Raw genomic sequence first — 22,461 nt, 5'->3', positions numbered from 1 at the left:
CATAGTTCACCTACAGTGATCACTGCCTGTCAACACTAGTGATAGGTGCGTTTGATTCCGATCTTAATTGGATTGCCAGTTTTCCTGTCGAAGGTCGGTGGTTCTTTCCGGCTTCCTCCAATAAAACATGGCCGCCCTGATATAACCAATAGTGCTGAAAGTGGTGTGAAACACCAACAATCAATCAATCAATCACTAATTAGTGATCATTCTACATCTCCTTATTTGTATATGGAGGCTCCTTTTGCTTACATAGCAATATTATGCCGCAAACTCATCGTAGATACCAGGATAAAAAACTTGTACTTAAGACGAGCGTTTCGTCTACAAAAGACTCATCAGTGACTCTCGAATCAAAAAAGTTAAAAATGTGGTCTTAAAAAGATTTTTCAATGAATTGTTATATATGATCTCAAAATAGCTTTTGCAAAAATTGTTATATGGTCATTAAGAAGTTGTTGCAATGAATTATTATGCTGTCTTTTTTTTTCTGAAAGAGTCATTGTAATAATTTGTTATGTGGTCTTAAAAGAGTTGTTACAAGATATTGTCATGGGGTCTTAAAAGAGTTGTTGCAATGAATTGACACGCGTTTCGTCTACAAAAGACTCACCGACCACGGGTAGTAACATCGTCATATCGAGGAGCGTTTAGTACAGTGATTTTGTCATAGTTTGGTTAAGTTGGTCATGGATTAGTTAGATTACTTCCCAGAATGATTGCCTCAGTTCTTTTCAAATGAGCAAATAAAAAGCAAATAACATGTTTGAATCTATATTGTAAGTCAAACGATCTAAATTGAAATTGTTTTTAAGAAATTAACGCAGGAAAACCAAAATATCGAAATTGGTATGGTTTGGTTAAGCGATTGACATGGTTCAGTTAAGTGTCTAGAAATTCGTCATGGTTTAGATCCAAACTAATACATATGTGTTTCGCATTTATATTGATAGTTTGTTTAAAGGCGCCTGTGAAAAAAAGAAGTTACTTAGTACACAATTTACCAATTGACTAAGAAGAAAAAAAGTCTTTTTAACCAAATTTGGTGGGCGTAATCGGCAAGCCGTACATTTATACATTTATACTTTTGGTGAGTTCCTAAGATATAATTTATATAGCAATTGCGTTTTTTAACTGGCATTCGATAAAATGAATTACAAAAAAAAAGCGTTGCTTCTGTTTCACCTAGACTCTTTTCTCCATATGTCAATGATGGACTCTGCCGGGGATAACGTGAGCGGCCTATGATACAGTAACCCAACTACAAAACTAACCAAACGATATCGAGAGGGCACCATACAGTCTTCAACTCTCCACGGAACAAAATGTTAACATGGACAACAGTTTAAACTTATTTTTTTAATAAGCTATAAGTGAATTACTATGAAAATAACTTTCAAAGTAAAGATCACAATTTCGAATTAGAAATAGGTCAATATAATGTCCATTTTTACGAATGAATAAAATGATCATGTTTTTATCATATTGTATAAGTGTATTGTGTAGTATCACTTAACCCGTTTAATATAAAAATAAGAAGATGTGGTATGATTGCCAATAAGACAACTCTCCACAAGAGACCAAATGACACAGAAATTAACAACTATAGGTCACCGTACGGCCTTCAACAATGAGTAAAGCCCATACCGCATAGTCAGCTATCAAAGGCCCCGAAATGACAAATGTAAAACAATTCAAACGAGAAAAACTAACGGCCTAATTTATGTACAAAATAATGAACGAAAAACAAATATGTTACACAGCAACAAATGTCAACCACTGAATTACAGGCTCCTGACTTGGGACAGGCACATACAGAATGTGGCGCCAAACCCTCCCCCTAACATGGGACAGTGGTGCAACGACACAATACAAGAGCAGTATATACAAAACAATAAACGAAAAACAAATTTGAGAAACAGCAATAAACGACAACCACTCAATTACAGGCTCCTGACTTGGGACAGGCACATATAGAATGTGGCGGGGTTAAACTAGTTTGTTGGCGCCAAACCCTCCCCCTAACCTGGGACAGTGGTGTAACAGTACAACATAAGAACACACTATAAAAATCAGTTGAAAAAGGCTGATAAGCATTTATTTTTTTATGCAATGAATTTTCGATAATATCAGAAAAAGCTCTTTCGGTCTAGTATTTAGTACGAGAAAATGTACGTTATTAAATTTGATTGAAAAAAATAATTTAAATTCCCAGATACACGTGTTATTTTGTTTAGTACAAGTACATTTGTAGGACTCCGAACCGCAATGGTCACGCTGATGTGCGATGATTTGACGCTGAAGTTTGTTTTTGATCACGCTGAAGTGGGATGATGGCATTGTGACGCTATCTTGTTGATAGCTACGCCGAAGTGCGATGGTGGTAACGCTGAAGTGCGATAGACTACATAATCTATATTTTCAATGCTTTTCATGTTGTATGTAGAAGTCAATTTCTTTGTTGGAATCAGTTTTATACTACGGGAAATGGGAGGTGATTGGTAGAGAGGGGAAAGTTAACCTTCTGCAGCGGACTTTATTTCGAAATCTACAAAAGTTTCTTTTTCTTCTTACGACGAAGTGTGTCATTCCCTAAATACAAATGGGTCCGCAGACTCTCCTTATTATAATATAACGGTAAGCGATCTAGGATCGCATGAGAGGAGCAGTGTAAATGATAAAATAATAACGCGAATATATCCACATGCAGAAAATCAAAGAGGACGATCTCGTATTTAGTATGAAACTGTATTAAACTAAGGACATACATAGACAATAACGAAAGCAAATTTATATAATAACAATTAAAAAATCTGCTTCTCATAATAATTCAACATCTGTAGATTCTAAACTAGCCATCAAGTGTAATATAGATCATCGCACACCAGCGAACGGACTATTGCACTTCGGCGCAGACCATCGAACTTTAGCGTGACCATCGCACTTCAGCGTTCCCATAGCACCTCCGAGTCCTACACATTTAAACTGTGTACGACCTTATTTTTGACCCGACTAGACAAGAAATCATCGTTCTTAACAGTAGAGAATAAGATGGATGAAGATGAATATTGGCAGCAGAATTTCATTCTGAAAAAAAAAAAGAAACGTTTTGTCTTGAATTCATGATTTTTTTTAATAGTTGTTATTGGCTTGGAACTTCTGGTAAATGCAAATATTCACAGATCGGTTTTTTGTGTCTTTGGTGTTTATGTGACTTGATTATTTTGCTTTGTATCGATCTGATGAGTCATGTTCTTTTCAACTGATTTTTATAGTTTGTTCTTCTTTGTTGTGCTGTTACACTACTGCCCAGGTTAAAGCAAGGAGAGTGTTGGGATCCTGCAAACATGTTAAACGCCTCCATATTCTGTATGTGCCTGTCATAAGTCCAGAGTCTGTAATGCAGTGGCTGTAGTTTGTTACTGTTTATCATATTTGGTTTTTCGCTTATTGTTTTGAACATGAAGCAGTCCGTTGGTTTTCTCATTTGAATTGCTTTACATTTAATTTGGTCGGAGCCTTTAATTGTTTGCTAAGAGGTATGGGTTTTGTTAATTGTTGAAGGCGTACGGCGTCCTAACATTTACGTCATTTGGTCTCGGGTGGATAGTTGTCTCATTGGAATCATACCGCATCTACTTATTATATATTACTATGTGCTTTCTTAGGTCTTTTTGTATTCCGATTAAAACTACTTTTAAAGAAAATTGCTTTTGAAATGCATTGTATTTATTACCCTCGTGATTTCTTTATACATGCGTGTTCTATAATGATAACTATAATGATAATATCTTAAATTTACTGTAGACGACTTATTTTCTCGAGCGATGTATTTTCGCGAGTAGAAGATCAACGCTAATATGTGAAACTCGTATGGGAACAAAACAACATTAGGAAATGGCAACAATATATTGCCTCAAAATAGGATAGAATGGGTTAAACGCGAAACAAAAGTATTAATGAAAATATTTTTTTGACAGTATTTCAATAGTTGTACATAATGTTTGTCTATTTTGATCGTTACTCTTCCATCATACACGACAGGAATCACAGAACTGAACCATGTCGAACATGAACTAAACCATACAATACTGAACCAAACCATGACACCGAATTTTCAGTAATCTTAAATTGTGTGCAAATGTAGCTATTTTTCGGAATAATTGACGGCAGGTTTATATCATAACGAAATATGTGATGTAACAGACAGTAAACAAATCACTTTTCTTTATGCATAAGAAACGAATAACTGTTACAACTTTTAAATTTTGACATACGTACGCATTATTCTGTGTCAAATTATTTAACTTTATAATACAAATTTTAATGTACTAACATATTAGCCGTAAACAAAGATACTTACCAGCTTGGATTTATGTTCAGAAGTTCCTTTAGCAAAAAATCCGAATGTTTATATTGTGTCATTGTTTGTCTTTAAAAACACTTAACACGATCATGTCCAACTTTACCAAACTATGACAAAATCACTGTACTAAACGCTCATCGATATGACGACGTTACTACCCGTGCCGACGCTCGAATAAAAAAGTTATAAAGGCCAAATAAAGTACGAAGTTGAAGAGCATTGAGGACCCAAAATTCCTAAAGGTTTTGACAAATACAGCTACGGTAATCTATTCCTGGGGTAGAAAATCCTTAGTATTTCGAAAAATTCATAGTTTTATAAATAATGGAATTTAAGTAAATAGACTTAAATTCAGTTATCGCTGGGGCCACTGACGGATTGTGTTTCATGTTTTAGATTTACCTAACATGAGTGACGTTATATTCTGTGACGTAATTTAGTCCTTTACAGAATTTCATCGCAGCAAGCAAGCTGTTTAAATTTCGTTAGCGGTAAAATTGAAAAAATTGAAAAGTAGTATCTTGTAATGGTAAAGTAGTGTTAGTATTGTATGGTTATAACCTGCCTCATGCTTCTAATGTTTATTAGAAGTAATCTTAGAAAGAATTCATTTTATCGATCGTCATTTTTTAACCATTCCATCAGGAATTTCATCGCCACGTGGAGAGCACATGCAAAGACTGAAAGAGATTGGTCCCATTTTTCGTTTTCATTTTTAAAAAATATTTAATTTTTACAAATATGAGTAATTAGATGCAATATTGTCCTAAGATTTGCAGATTATAATAATGATTTCGTCATTGTATTCTACATCAAATTAGATGCATGTAGGCTAGTCTGCCTGATACCGATAGGTACTCATATATATATATGACGAGTTTTAATTTTTTTTTAATATTACTTTTTGTCCATATCTTATTACTATTGAAATTGAGTATTGACAGATCGTCTAGTGCCTATGGTTTAGCTTAACAAATTGTATTTGCGCTGTAACACTAACAGACCATCCAGGTTAGTAACGTGTCTATAGTGTTTATGTGTTATGGGGCAGGCGTTATCTGATGAACTCCCGAATTATCATTAAATTTTCCTTAAAAGGGTATACATCGGGAATGTGTACCTAGATCTTTCATAGCACATATTGATATACAGCAAATATTCCATGAAAGGATATGGACGTTCAAAGGTGCAAAGGGACGTACCCTTTGGGGCGAAAGGACCTAGGTTCGTAACCGGAAGTTCAACTTTCGATACAAATAAACAAAAATCTTGGAAATCTTGCACAGACCCTGCACGGAGTTACAAGCAGTAGCCAAAAATCGTCATGTCTAAATGTTAGCTTGCTGGTGGAGTTTAGCATACATGTACCATTATATGTATATATCCTGCTATAAATAATTTTTGCGTGTACCTACACACTTGTTACTGAAAACTGTCAGTGTCGAGTCTGTCAACATCAGTCATCACAGTGTCAGTGACATGTATAGTTGCTACTACTCTCTAGCCTAGACTAGGTCGATATGGTATGAGTAACTAGTTCAGATAAATCACAAATTTAGAAATAATGTCATCAACAGGCCACAGCTTGAATTATTGTAATAACATAATTATATACAAATATTACACTATGTCACTATCAACTGACTGTGGATTTAAGAATTAATAATATATACTAATTTTAAATTATTTTTTTTAAAATTATTGTTACTATCATAAGACACAACTATGAGTATACATAATATTTTTATTGTTATTGTTTCTTTGTACAGTCATTTGATTTTGTTATGTCAATGCTATGTAGCATGGTGGAACTAATATTTACCTTTTGTTGAGTTGTAGCACATGTTGGGAAGATCAGTTAGAAAGCGAAAAGTGCGACCTTGCTTGGCTACAGAACACCACAAGGGTTGTAACAATTGGACCAGAGACATAGACAACAATCAGACAATGACGTGCACAGTTTTTACAGATGGGTCACCAGACTGGACGGGATTCACGACTCATCACGCCACTAACTCAACTCCTTTAGGTCACATACATTTGTACGAATGCTAGTCGTTTCGTAACCTGGTCGTTTCGTACCTGGTCGATTTGCAACTACGTTGATTTGTAACTGAGACGTTTCGTACCTGGTGTAATTATATATGGTTATAAAGTGTTAGTTTAAATTAATTAGTTTAAATTTAACAGTTAAAGAAAATATATATTCATATATAAATTAGTTAACTAGTTTTGTCTGTAGAAGTGTATATTTCTGAGAATTGTCTATATGACTGCTATTGACAGGTAATAAAAAGTAATTACAGTAGGTGTAAAGTGAAAGTGGAGTATTAAAAATGGTCACAGTTTCATCATTCTGTAGTGATAGGTTCCAACATCGTCAGACTAAAAACAAGAAGCATGAAAGAAACAACTTATGATAGAAAAAAGAAGATTTATAGAGAACTTAGCAACATAAAGATGAGTGGCAGAAGACTAAATACTTTGATAAAGACGCGGTACATCTAAATAATGATGGAAAATTTAAATTCTTCTGTTCTATTCGTATGTGTGTAAAACTGTACTTGTAAAGTGTAAAATTATTTACTAAATAAATATAGATATATATACATCAATTAGTCTTTTTACTATTTTTTAATCGAAACATTTTTCCGTGACCTACAACTCATATTATTATATATTTTTATAAGGTTACGAAACGTCTCAGTTACGAAACGTCTCAGTTACGAAACGACCTATTGTTAGTTACGAATCGACTAGGTACGAAACGACCAGGTTACGAAACGACCTGCACCCATTTGTACATCGGATCATCATCAGACGTCATTTATGCAAACCCCCAGAGCTCTGCATCAGTATGTTCCATTTGATAATTTACCAGGTAATCGTCAGATTTACAAAAACAGTATATTACTTTTAAGTTAAACCCCTACGTGTACATGTGATTCTAACAAATAACAAACATATGTATAAAGATATAAGGCAACTTTTTTCCAATCTTATGGTTTAGATGTAGATTTGTGTAATGATTATTTCTCAGTTTCTAAACTTTAATCCACAAAATATTCCTGATGTGTTATTTTTATATGGGATGCCGCATCATTCGTTAGAAATAAGAAACAATTCTTAATTATAAGGTTACAATTATATATTATTATTGTAATTATATATATATAAATATATTCCATGTGAAACTTTTAAATATTGTTTTGTATATTATCATATGATTTGTAACATGATTTGTAATGCAGAACACTATTTACTAATATAATATTATTTATCTTGATAATAATCTGAATATTCCAATCAGATATGCATGTACTGCATGAATACAGATATTGCAATAAAGTACCACAAAGATAAAGGGCAAATTTATAGAAGTGAATACTTATTGATCACTATTTTAGGACAGACTGCAAATATTTCTGTTTGCCTAAACCCTATCAACCAGTCTCAGCTGTGTGGGAAATTTTTATTATTTTTTATTTTTTTATATATTTAAGGGAAAATAGGGGCCAAAATGGTTTTATCTTGTAAACAACTTTTAAAATGAGACTATTAGAGAGTTTTGTGTAAATTGTGTCAGACGCAGTAAGCGAGGATATATACATGTATGTATGGTTTGAATGGTTTTACACTACTAATTTTGGGGCCCTATATAGTTTGTTGTTCAGTGTGAGCCAAGGCTCTGCGTTGAAGGCCGTACCTTGACCTATAATGGTTGACTTTTATAAATTGTTATTTGGATGGAGAGTTGTCTCATTGGCACTCATACCACATCTTCCTATATCTATGTACATGTAATATTAGCAAAACTAGTACAAATTAAGTAATTATTTACAGCTTGTCTTTCAGTCTGCTCCAAACCAGTTAAAAATCTTTAGTATTTAGGTGTTGACAACAGCTTTAATTAATATATATACTAGAATTTATTGTAATCTTCATCCTGGAAGATTCTAGGAGTTGCTCAAGCATATGAGTATTGTACGCTGTACATTTAGGTGCCAAGCTTTGTTAATTTAGGCTGGAAGCATTATGACGAGCAATTTCATTTACATAAAACCATTGGCCCTACTGGTTCCTAGGCTACAGTTGATTCCAAATTATGGTTGAAATTTATTAATGAAAATTCTAGTACAGGTTGAACTTCAGTTAACATGAACACTGGGACTAATTTGAAATGTTATGCTTTTAATTACGTGGGTACCTAGATGTTGTTAAGCAGCTTGTTTGTTTTTTGTTGTTGTTTTTTTTTTTTTTTTGTGTGATGCAGGTCATCCTATTATAACTTGTCGGTTGTTCTAACAGGAGCATTTACCATGTTTACTTTGCATAATCTAGGCCTTCTTATGATAATCCAAGTTTCAGGTCACCTAGACCTCAAATGGAAATAAGTTTTCATTTGGGCAACCTAGTTCAAACCCAAGACAAGACAGAGAGTGGTTGCTGCTGTTATACTAAATGTTTGTTTCTTCTTACATGGATTTAGACTCTAGTATACAGGTCCTCATAGTCATTCTTTAAAAATTGCATTTGCCTGAGTTGATCCAGTTATTCTTGTCTTGTTTTATGGGCAGTTTATTACATTATAAGAAATTCACTTCAACATAGACATCTTACACATTCAGGTATTTCCCATCCAATCTTTTATGGTAATATTCTTTACAAAGCACAAAATGTCAGGTTTACCTCAAAAGCTAACAAAACATTAAAGCAAACTTATGAAGAAGGAAAACTGTTGCCTGCAAAAAAAAATAAAAAAAATTGGCATTTTTTGCTTTAATATTGATTCACTTGCACAGTCTTTGCATCGGACATAAACTCATTTATTCTTAAACCAGTTGCTGGTATGATACGGGTTATGTTCCTCTAATATATTTTATGATGGTATGATACTAAACCCCCAAGTGAGGGATGGTGCTAGATATTTCATATAATGAAGACATAATCTTTCGAACAGTTAAAATAAGGTCTGGAGCTGGCATGTCAGTAACTGTTTGTAGTCCTTTGTTGTTTATGTAATATTGTCATTTTCAATTTTTGTTTTGTTACCTATTCTGTTATTGGACTCGGACTTCTGTGTGATTTTTACTGTGCGTATTAATATTGCTGTGTGTTTGTTTCTTCTTCATTGGGTTGAGATTTTAAAAAGCTTGTTTAATTTAACCCCTCTGCATTTTAGTGCCTGTTCCAAGTCTGGAGCCTCTGGCCTTTGTTAGCCTTGTATGAGTTTTTATTTTAGTTCATATATTTCGGAGTTTAGTATGACATTCATTATCACTGATCTGGTACAAATTTTTCTTATGGCTGAAGCCATTTCTGGTTTTTAGGTGGATCGCTTCAGATGCTTGGTCCCAACTGCAGATGTTTTCCCTGCTATAACCCCACGGGAATTTATTACTGTTATTTCAGACCGTTAGTAACCGTTTAATTGTAAGTTCCATAGTACCTAGTACATATAGATTTTTTTTTTTTTCATGAGTTCAGATCTCTAATTGTTTGAATGAATACATTTCCTTTCTCTCTCTATGAATTGTTGAGGTATTGCTTACTTGTACATTTTGTATCTCTCTCAATAAAATTGTGACATTACTAATTTACTAGATTTGGATATTTTTTAGGAAAATTTAACAGATGTGTCAAAAAAAAAAAAAATTGAGGTTTGACAGTTTTTAAGGAGGTATTAAACACTCCAGGCCTAAGGACAATGATTTACATTTACCTTAACCAGAGTCATGCTGAAGTCTAGCAAATATTTTCTTATCTTGTGTTGGTTAAACTTGGTATGAATGCAGTTTGTTTGAAGCTGTCTTTTCTATTGTTTTTGAGGATTATTAAAGGGTCGGAGATCCAATGCTGACAACTTAATATACAGGGGTTACAGAAGAATTATTATTTTTCTCGATTAATTATGCTTTAAATTGTATTGGTATTACATATGTATATATACTTCCATGTAACTAATTGCTGTGCAAGAATTGTAGGAGATCCTATATAGCTATAATGTTTGGATAGTAGAATCCTCAATAGTAAGTATGTTTTTGTAGCAGACCGACATCCTCCAGATGGGGTTGACTTAGGTCTAGGCATTGAAATGAATCTTTGTGATGGCATGATTGTCAAGCATGTTAAAAGTTAACTCAGAACAATGAAACTATGAGGATCCACCATATTTCTTAATAAAACATGTAGCAGGTAATGACACAGGTAGTTCTAAGAGTGGGATTTTTGCACAATCAGATGAAGAACATGATCAGATGGATTATGCGGTTCATCAATTCTTAAGTAGTATGGTCTCAAATTTGACCAGGTTATTGCGAAGGATGGACTTGTGTTGCTATAGATCTAGAATATACAACTATATTATTGCCTTTATAATTAGCTGTCAGGGTTGCTACTTACAATATCATGATTTTCGATCAGATCAGAAATTTTTCAACTTGATGGTTCTCACTTGTCACCCTTAACCAACATGCTTATGAAATGAATTGTTAAACATCTTGAATATTTATTTGATGATATACTATAATATACTATATTTTATGATATACAAATACAATCAACTATCTTATGGTTTGGTGTAGTTTTGTTTAGTATTTTTATCTGTGTAGGTAAATATTTTTTGAAGGTGAACACCACTAATTCGGCCCGGCCAGAAAGCACATACCAGAAAGTAGTACATATTTAACACAAAATAGTTCCTACGCATGAGTGTAGCTTTCAAAATATGTAGAATATTTAGGTATTGTTGGTATCAAATGAAAGCTGAATGACTGGTGATCATTGTAGAACTCTTTTTGACTGATAATTTTGAATATTAAAAAAACTGCACCAAATTTTATAAAGAGGGTACTTTTTGCCTGTATGTCAGATCTGAAGTACCTGTTTTTGTACATCCGAAGTTCCGGGAACCAGTTCTTTCTTATATGCCATTAAAGGTATGTTGATTTTTCCAGTACAAGACACCATAAAGTGTTGCTTTGACATGCAATGATTGTCACTTTATTTGAACTTGAAACAAAAGAGCTGTGTCTGCTTGAAATTGAGGAATTTAACATAGAAAGCAATGGGGCCATGAATTAGTGGTGTACTTCCTATTACAGAGAATCATCAGAAATTCAATTTTTAGAAGTTGTACCTATTCCAATGAAAATAAGTCATATTTGATGTAAGTAAACATGTTTAATCATCTTTTTTTGAAGAACAATTCTGTTTATGGGAAATTTCAGCTCTTAAATTGACATAATCAGGTATTTTAGCCTTTTATGGTCACACAACATGCATGCAGTTAAGACTTGACTCCAAATTCTTATTTTTGCATTATTTGGGATTGCAATCAATAAAACATGTATATAATGACTTGTTTATGGTAAAAAAATAGCTCTTGGTCAAATAATCCTATGATTTTTCAAGTTTTATTGGTTTTCTTATGATAGCCTTTTACAATCTAGGCAATTGGTATATACTCATATAAGAATTCCAAAATCTCACTGTACATGCAATTTTGAACCAGTTTAGCAAGTTATCCAGCTGAAAAATATATAAATTGCTCTTTATAATCTATGTTGTACCACAGAAGTATGGTTTATACCAAAAATGTCCCTTTTCCAATTTGAAGAAAAAAGGGGGGACAATTTTCTCAATTATGTCTTAGGTTTGGTCTAATATATTTGTATCAAATGAACAAACTCTGGTAAATTATGACTATTGGTAAGCACATTGTTTTCCTAACAGAAATTATTAAATACAACAATGATATTGAGAATAAAATAAGTATATTGGCCATTTATAATATCCATATGCAGTTTTCTTTGAATAACCTATATGTTACTACCAGTCCAATTTGAGCTTAAAATTAGTAAAATAGTATTTGGACATAAGCTTTATGTGTTTTTTATTGCTTGAAATAGATCATAGAATGAAATAAAGTGATGCTGAAGTCAGTATAGCAAGTTTGGTTCTGTTATAGGTGTAACACCACTAATTCGGCCCGGCCAGAAAGCACATACCAGAAAGTAGTACATATTTAACACAAAATAGTTCCTACGCATGAGTGTAGCTTTCAAAATATGTAGAATATTTAGGTATTGTTGGTATCAAATGAAAGCTGAATGACTGGTGATCATTGTAGAACTCTTTTTGACTGATAATTTTGAATATTAAAAAAACTGCACCAAATTTTATAAAGAGGGTACTTTTTGCCTGTATGTCAGATCTGAAGTACCTGTTTTTGTACATCCGAAGTTCCGGGAACCAGTTCTTTCTTATATGCCATTAAAGGTATGTTGATTTTTCCAGTACAAGACACCATAAAGTGTTGCTTTGACATGCAATGATTGTCACTTTATTTGAACTTGAAACAAAAGAGCTGTGTCTGCTTGAAATTGAGGAATTTAACATAGAAAGCAATGGGGCCATGAATTAGTGGTGTACTTCCTGAACAGTTGTTCACAAAACACCATATTGATTATTTAACATATATATGTACCAAGTTGTACTTTAAATAAAATATCTATCTATCTATCTATAGTTATCTGGTTCACAGCTTTGCAGCGAACCGCCCTTTTTATGGCGGTTGACAGAGTCTCTGTTTTCCTCCGTCAATGTGGCAGAATTCGCTGCATAGAATCTTAATGTTAACTATGAAATTTTAGGTTTTTGGATAATACAGACTACACTTGTGTATCCCACGGTGTTTTCTAAATTTAAAGCACCAGTGTATCCCACGGTGCATCTTTACATTTTCATATATATCTATCTATCTATCTGCAAGGTTGCCATATTATCTTAGGGTAACCAACCATATATCTATCTACATATACATATACATCTATCTATCTATATATATATATATATATATCATATGAATCTATATTATGAATAAAAGCTGTGGCCAGATATCGCCAAACCATATATGTATTTTGTTTTAATGGCACCATCTGAGATAATGGAATTTAAGTAAATAGACTTAAAATCAGTTATCGCTGGGGCCACTGACGGATTGTGTTTCATGTTTTAGATTTACCTAACATGAGTGACGTTATATTCTGTGACGTAATTTAGTCCTTTACAGAATTTCATCGCAGCAAGCAAGCTGTTTAAATTTCGTTAGCGGTAAAATTGAAAACCCGCCCTCCCACTCCTTTTTTTGTACGAGATACTGCTCTTTTGTATTTATTTTTCAGGTTTTTGTCGGTGACAGTGGTAATACAGATTTGAATGATGATGTTAACTTGTTTGCTGTTGAGAAAAGTGACTGTTATTTGAACTTTGAGCATCATAAATAGATTTCCAGTAAATGGCAGAATTCGCTGCATAGAATCTTAATGTTCACTATGAAATTTTAGGTTTTTGGATAATACAGACTACACTTGTGTATCCCACGGTGTTTTCTAAATTTAAAGCACCAGTGTATCCCACGGTGCATCTTTACATTTTCATATATATCTATCTATCTATCTGCAAGGTTGCCATATTATCTTCGGGTAACCAACCATATATCTATCTACATATACATATACATCTATCTATCTATATATATATATATATATATATATATATCATATGAATCTATATTATGAATAAAAGCTGTGGCCAGATATCGCCAAACCATATATGTATTTTGTTTTAATGGCACCATCTGAGATAATCAATTTATAATTATGACCACATCAATGATAATTCATGTCAACAAAGAAGTGCTGACTTCTGGGTTGGTGATACCCTTTACCAGCAGTGAGATCGACCCAGTGGTTGTAAATAAACTTATCATAGATACCAGGATAATTTTGATATGGATTTCGATCTTTTACTCAAGCCACGAAAATAATCCTTGCACAAATTGTTCATTTTCAAATATACAGATTTTTTTTGTGAATTTACAGTAAAATCAAGGCAAATCTTGTTTCTTTAGTTTCAAGATCACATTATTTTTCATAAAATAAAAGCCAGAATAAAAAGAAATAATTTACAAATATTCCAAGCCCCGTCCCAAATCAAGTACCACTTAAGGATAATGTACCTTTTTGTTGTTTCAATGCTAGACATATGAAAATTTTATAAAAAATCCGTAGCCTTTCCCATTGTACAAATTTTTTTGACAATTCGGTGCTTTAGATAGAGGCGTATTGCATGCAGTACTAGCAATGATTTCCCTAAAACAATTATATAAATAAAGATATTGGTTAAAACAAGTATAATAAAATGCTCCGCAGGGCGCAGCTTGATACGACCGCAGAGGTCGAACCCTGAACAGTTGGGGCAAGTATGGACACAACATTCAAGCTTGATACAGCTCTGAATTTGGATTGTGATTAAATATTTGACACAGCATAGGTTTCTGACACAGAATGAATGTGGTCTAAGAACTTAAAAATTTTAAATTGGACATTCACCTATTATGGTCCAATATCCAAAATCTAAATACATGGTTAGATTCAGCATATCAAAGAACCCCAAGAATTCAATTTTTGATGAAATCAAACAAAGTTTAATTTTGGACCCTTTTGATCTCAATGTGGACAAAAATGATAACAGGGCCCAAAAATCAAAAATCTAAATACATGGTTAGATTCAGCATATCAAAGATACCCATATATTCAATTTTTGTTGAAATCAAACAAAGTTTAATTTTGGACCCCGATTTGGACCAACTTGAAAACTGGGCCCATAATCAAAAATCTAAATACATGTTTAGATTCAGCATATCAAAGAACCCTAAAAATTCAATTTTTGTTAAAATCAAACTAAGTTTAATTTTGGACCCTTTGGACTTTTATGTAGACCAATTTGAAAACGGAACCAAAAATTAAGAATCTAAATACACGGTTAGATTCGGCATATCAAAGAACCCCAATAATTCAATTTTTGATGAAATCAAACAAAGTTAAATTTTGGACCCTTTGGACTTCAATGTGGACCAATTTAAAAACGGGGCCCAAAATCCAAAAACTTAATACACGGTTAGATTCAGCATATTACAGAACCCCATATATTCAATTTTTGTTGAAATCAAACAAAGTTTAATTTTGGACCCCGATTTGGACCAACTTGAAAACTGGGCCCATAATCAAAAATCTAAATACATGGTTAGATTCAGCATATCAAAGAACCCCATATATTCATTTTTTGTTGAAATCAAACAAAGTTTAATTTTGGACCCCGATTTAGACCAACTTGAAAACTGGGCCCATAATCAAAAATCTAAATACATGGTTAGATTCAGCATATCAAAGAACCCCATATATTCAATTTTTGATGAAATCAAACAAAGTTTAATTTTGGACCCTTTTGATCTCAATGTGGACAAAGTTGATAACGGGGCCCAACAATCAAAAATCTAAATACATGGTTAGATTCAGCATATCAAAGAACCCCCTATATTCAATTTTTGTTGAAATCAATCAAAGTTTAATTTTGGACCCCGATTTGGACCAACTTGAAAACTGGGCCCATAATCAAAAATCTAAATACATGGTTAGATTCAGCATATCAAAGAACCCCATATATTCAATTTTTGTTGAAATCAAACAAAGTTTAATTTTGGACCCCGATTTGGACCAACTTGAAAACTGGGCCCATAATCAAAAATCTAAATACATAGTTAGATTCAGCATATCAAAGAACCCCATATATTCAATTTTTGTTGAAATCAAACAAAGTTTAATTTTGGACCCTTTGGACCTTTATGTAGACCAATTTGAAAACCGAACCAAAAATTAAGAATCTAAATACACGGTTAGATTCGGCATATCAAAGAACCCCAATAATTCAATTTTTGATGAAATCAAACAAAGTTAAATTTTGGACCCTTTGGACCTCAATGTGGACCAATTTAAAAACGGGGCCCAAAATCCAAAAACTTAATACACGGTTAGATTCAGCATATTAAAGAACCCCAAGAATTCAAGAATAAAACCCCATTGAAATTGATCAAGAAATAAGCAATTTATACGAAGTATCTTCTTTTGCACAATACTGTGCAATTGATTATTTCTTGCTATTGCGCAATACTGTACAATTGACAATTTCTTGCTATTGCGCAATATTGTGCTATTGGATATTTCTTGCTATTGCGCAATACTGTGCAATTGAAGATTTCTTGCTATTGCGCAATACTGTGCAATTGAAGATTTCTTGCTATTGTGCAATACTGTGCAATTGAAAATTTCTTGCTATTGCACAATACTTATTATATAATAATTTACACATCCTGTTTGGTGTGTATCTCCTACCATATCATTATTATTTGCTTTTAAATATAAATCAGAAATAACCAACTTAAAATTTTAAATTTTAAAAGAAAAAAAAAAGGAAAAAAAGAAAACCCCCCCCCCCCCCAAAAAATTTTTTGAACCCCCTTATGATTCATCACCCCCAAACTCAATCTCAGCCTTCCCTTTGTGGTATGGTACCTTGCAGTACAATTTCAGAGAGATCCATACACTTGAACACAAGTTATTGTCTGGAAACTAGAAAAATGCTTATTTTTGGCCCCTTTTTGGCCCCCAATTCCTAAACGTTTCGGGCAATTACCCCCAAACTCAATTCCAGCTTTCCCTTTGTGATATGGAACCTTGTAGTACAATTTCAGAAATATCCAAACACTTACACACAAGTTATTGTCATGAAACTAGAAAAATGCTTGTTTTTTGCCCCTTTTTTGGCCCCTAATTCCTAACATTTTGAGGCAATTACCCCCAAAATCAATTACAGCCTTCCCTTTGTGATATGGAACATTGTGGTACAATGTCAGAGAGATCCATACACTTACACACAAGTTATTGTCTGGAAGTTACAAAAATGCTTATTTTTGGCCCCTTTTTGGTCCCTAATTCCTTAACTGTTGGTACCATAACCCCCAAAATCAATCCCAACCTTCCTTTCGTGGTATTGAACCTTATGGTAAAATTTCATGGAGATCCATCCACTTAAACTAAAGTTAGAGTGCGAAAACCAATGTGTCTTCGGACGACGCCGGACGACGACGACGACGACGACGACGACGCCAACGTCATACCAATATACGACAAAAAAAATTTTAATTTTTGCGGTCGTATAAAAATGGACGTATTAAAGTACACATTTTAGGGTGCGCTCGACTTATGTGAATCAGCACGAGTTGTTTTTTTTGGATTGTACCGGTTGTTTAGGATTTTTTGTAGACAGTAACCGCTAGCACATCATGGATAAACAAGTGATTAAGCTATGTGTACAATTTTAAACGAAAATCTCTGTAATAAAGTCTGTGGATTTTTTGCAAAAATCATGACTTTATTTGCCACCAAATCCCTCATTATTGCTTTGAACGTTTCCCTTTAGTATATGTACAAAGTGGCAGGTCACTTTTATTCTGTATTTTTACTGTTTTGATATTGTAGCACTTTGAATATTTCGTAATACACAGGCTTACAAGATAACAGTCATTAACCTAGATTTGTAGATTCGAGTTTGCTTATTGATCAATAATGGTGTTTACAGTTTCTCTCGATAAACATAAGTGTTTTCAAGGTATTATCAAAAAAGCCTTTTAGTTAACAAAAATCATTTTTAAAGGGCCAAAAAAGGAATCATCTGAAAATTTAAATGATTTAGTTATAAAGTAGACCTCTACTTTCTGAGACTATTTTGTCTCACTGGAGATTCACTTGTTGTCGAGTATCGAGTTGCGAGTTACGAAAGTCGAGTTGTGAGTTCCGAAAGTCGAGTTGCGAGTTACGAGGGTCAAGTTGCGAGTTACGAATGTCGAGTTGCGAGCTACGAGGGTCGAGTTGCGAGTTACGAAGGTCGAGTTGCGAGTTACTAAAGGCGAGTTGCGACGGTTACGAGGGTCGAGTTGCGAGTAACGAAGGTCGAGTTGCGAGTTACGAATGTAGATTTGCGAGTTACGAACGCCGAGTTGCGAGTTACAAAAATATTATGTTAATCTAATTTCTTAAGAATTATAATATATATATAAACGGTCGTATATATACACGGTCGTGTCGTCTGATTTTTGAAACAGAATTTTCAGGTTTACTTCGCATTTAATAAACAAAGCATAAATGTACCCGAACTTAGTTATACACTGCATGAGGAAGGGTCCCGGTATTTTGATTGCAGGATTTGAAACAGTTATGTGATACTTATTTATGAGAGTCTATATGTTGCAAAGTCACGCACGCTTAAATTTCTTTCATGAGAGCGACATTGTTCATTTTCTAAAATAAAATAGAAGACAAAATGTATACAGTGAGTATTGAACAAATCAAGCATAAGAAAATAAATCACGTAGACAAATGAAATATGCTTGCAAATTATCGACATCTCACAGAATATGGCACTGTGTTTGACCTAAAGTAAATACTTATCAAAGGTACCAGGCTTATAATATTTTCTACGCCAGACGCGCGTTTCGTCTATACAAGATTCATCACTGACGCTTGAACAAAGGATATTCATTAGCATACCAAGTGCTAACTCTTCGTCTTTCGCAAAGGTTTATAATAATAATAATAATAATAATAATAATAATATCTTTATTAAGAGAGAGTAACTCTTTTTTACAATTTAAATTCAATAAACAATATTATATGGCATTACAGTACACAAATATCATGGTAATGTTAAAAGTACATAGATTTGTAGTTATGCTTAAATTCTAATACTGTGTTTGATTTTTAATTGTATTAGGAAGAGCATTCCAAACTTTTGATCCACTGTACGAGAAACTAGACTTATACAACTCTGTATTTGGTTTTGGAATTATAAAACTATCTGAAGACGAAAATCTCGTATTGTATTTTTGGTTTGCAAAAGCTGATAAAATAAGACTTGACAAATATTCTGGAGCTAAACTATTTTTTGCCTTATACATTAGTAATGATTTATGATAATGTATTCTTTGTGTAACTTCGGCACAATGTTACATTCGTGAAATAATTTGCTAGAAGGTTTGGTGTAATCATGTTAGTCTAAAATTATTCTTGCTGCCCTCTTTTGCAGTTTTAGTAAACTATCAAATGGAAAGTTGTTGCAGTTTCCCAATATTGAACAACAATAATCTAGATGAGGTAAAACGTAAGCGTTTCATATAAAACAGTTGTCTAGCTTTGTGATTTAAGTATTTCTTTATCGTTTTTAGTAAAGATAAAGAAGAGCTGACTTTTTTATTATATGATCAATATGAGTAGACCAAGATAGAGATGCATCAACAAAAATACCTATAAGCTTTTCACATGTACTTTCTTTAATTTGTTTTCCATTTATGGCAAGATTAATGTTTTCATCTGATGTAACAGAAAGCTTCTATTTAGAGCCAGTACATATAGCTTTCGTTTTAGATACATTTACAGCCATTTTATTGTCATCACACCAGCGAAAAATATCTTGCAAAACCGTATTAAGTTTTTGACTGATACAACTTTTGTTTTGTCCAATGACTGACATGGTGCTATCATCAGCAAATAAATCGGTGTTATGATTAGGATAAGATAAAGGAAGATCATTTATAAAAATTAAAAACAACACAGGTCCTAAAATGGATCCTTGAGGTACACCAGTTTTTTTTGTTTTTGTACGTCTGAAAATGTATTTGAAATAGATACCATCTGGTATCTGTCAGCCAATTATGATGTAAACCAACATAACGAAGTATAAGCAAATTTGTATTTGTTTAATTTTTGTAGAAGCAGTTCATGATTGAGAAGATCAAAGGCTTTTGCTAGATCTAGAAACACTGCCCCAACAAGATCGCCATCATCAATGGCTTTAAGCCATTTATCCAATAAAGCTGTTAACGCAGTTTGACAAGAATGGTTTGCGCGAAAGCCTGACTGCATTCTATACAATTAATTGCATTTATTAAGATAATTTACTAAGTGTGTCTTAGAGAGCACCTGTTTAGGGTGATATAGGCACAATTGCACATCTAACTTAGGAAAATATCTCAGGAATTAGTCAGAAATGTGATATGTTATGTGCTTTATATGATAAATTAAATAATTTTGAACTTTGTTAACTTTGTGATTCAACCCCAAGCGGAGAGTGCATATGTATACGAAATAGTTAATAATCGATTCGTTCAATAGATATGAGAAGATGTGGTATGAGTGCCAATTAGACAACTCTCCATCCAAGTCACAATTTATAAAAGTAAACCATTATAGGTCAAAGTACAGCCTTTAACACGGAGCCTTGACTCACACCGAACAGCAAGCTATAAAGGGCTCCAAAATTACTAATGTAAAACCATTCAAACAGGAAAACAAACGGTCTAATGTATATAAAAAACGAGAAACGAGAAACACTTATGAACCACATCAACAAACGACAACCACTGAAGATCAGGTTCCTGTATGTATATCTGAATACTACAAAGCAAAAATAAGCATGCTATAGATGTCTTTATATAGCATTATGGTAACTTCCTGGCATAAGAGATCATATTATGGATTTTTTTTTAATTTGGAAAGACGTTATTCTACAATAATCTATACCGCTGTTACAAATAATAAAGGAACAGTTTTAAGGAATAGTATTGTGTGTATTTTTACGTTATGAGCACGGAAGCCTTGTCTGTCACAAGTTTACTTTTTTACCTGCATGCAGCCTCGATACAAATGTTGTAGTTTCAGATATCAGCTGTGTATTGTACATTTTTCTAAAAAAAAATGTGCTTCCTATTCATTTTAATATCATGCATAGCCTGTCACAAGAGCACCTGAAAAAAGTTTTACCCGGGTAAGTATGGCATCAAGTTGTACTTTCAGGCATCTGCCATCCATATTTTGGAGAGGCGTAGGTTTTGAGAATTGTTTGATTCTGAATTCCTTGAGAAAAAATTGTTTAGAATGGAAGTAAATAAATTTAAAGATTATTTCTACTGAAAATTAGGAGAAAATATAAATATTGACATTAAGTTTCTAATAAATTGTTCGGATTTTAATGAAAACAAATTTGGTGTTTAATTTCAGGAAATATTTGAAAAAAATGTATCATTAAAGGACGCATGCACCCCAAAAAATGAATTAGATAGCACTTCAATACTTAATTGATAGGGGGTGTCGTTGGGGTTCTGTTACCCCACTCTTCATATAATTTAGATTTTAAAAATGTATACCTTTTCATATATAACATTTTCATATTTGTAACTCGCAACTCGACTTTCGTAACTCGCAACTCGACATTCGTAACTCGCAACTCGACATTCGTAACTCGCAACTCAACAATTTAACTCGCAACTCGACTTTCGTAACTCGCAACTCGACATTCGTAACTCGAAACTCGACTTTTGTTACTCGCAACTCGATTTTCGTAACTCGCAACTCGACTTTCGTAACTCGCAACTTGCAACTCGACGATAAAAAACCCTCGTCACACTGATATTGTCCTTTCCTATCTAATATTCAAAATATTGAGACCACATACAATTCATTGCTACGACTCTTTAAAAGACAATATAACAATTCATAGCAGCAACTCTTTTAAGACCACATAATAATTCATTGCAACAACCCTTTGAATACCATATAACAATTCATCACAACAAATCTTTCAAGACCACATAACAATTGATTGCATCAACTCTTTTAAGATCATAACAATTCATTGCAACATCTCTTTTAAGATCACATAACAATTCATTGCAACAACTCTTTTAAGATCACATAACAGTTCATTGCAACAACTCTTTTAAGATCACATAACAATTCATTGCAACAACTCTTTTAAGGTCACATAACAATTCATTGCAACAACTCTTTTAAGATCACATAACAATTCATTGCAACAACTCTTTAAGGGGTCCAAACATGGCCTTTGCAAGGCAAAATGTTTGTCCCTATCCAAGATATCCTCTCTTCCAGTGATATTCATCAATTCCCAACCTTCATGTACAGAACTTGTCATAAGTAATGTACAGTGACTTTCCCTTTATTTTCCATCATAAAAAATATTTTCCACTGTTTTTGGAGGAGTCGGGTGTTGATTTGGTCTGCTGTACTGTCCAATTTCTTGTGTAATTCCTGTTACATATTTAAGTTGTATTACTTTTCTTGTTAGTTTAATAATACAAATTATCTATCAGTTTTAGTTTGGTTGAACATAAGTTGTCCAAA

General features: G+C 33.2%; 1 protein-coding gene across 1 annotated transcript in view; it reads left to right on the top strand.

Moving 5' to 3' along the window:
- Positions 1-22,461, top strand: part of LOC127713229 (structural maintenance of chromosomes protein 6-like) — a 396,756-nt gene that overhangs the window by 166,295 nt on the left and 208,000 nt on the right. The gene's annotated exons all lie outside the window — the stretch shown is intronic.

Source organism: Mytilus californianus, unplaced genomic scaffold, assembly GCF_021869535.1.
Source record: "Mytilus californianus isolate M0D057914Y unplaced genomic scaffold, xbMytCali1.0.p SCAF_1, whole genome shotgun sequence".
Lineage (NCBI taxonomy): Eukaryota > Metazoa > Mollusca > Bivalvia > Mytilida > Mytilidae > Mytilus > Mytilus californianus.
The sequence above is the reverse complement of the archived record's forward strand: the minus strand, read 5'-3'. Positions and strand labels throughout refer to the sequence as shown.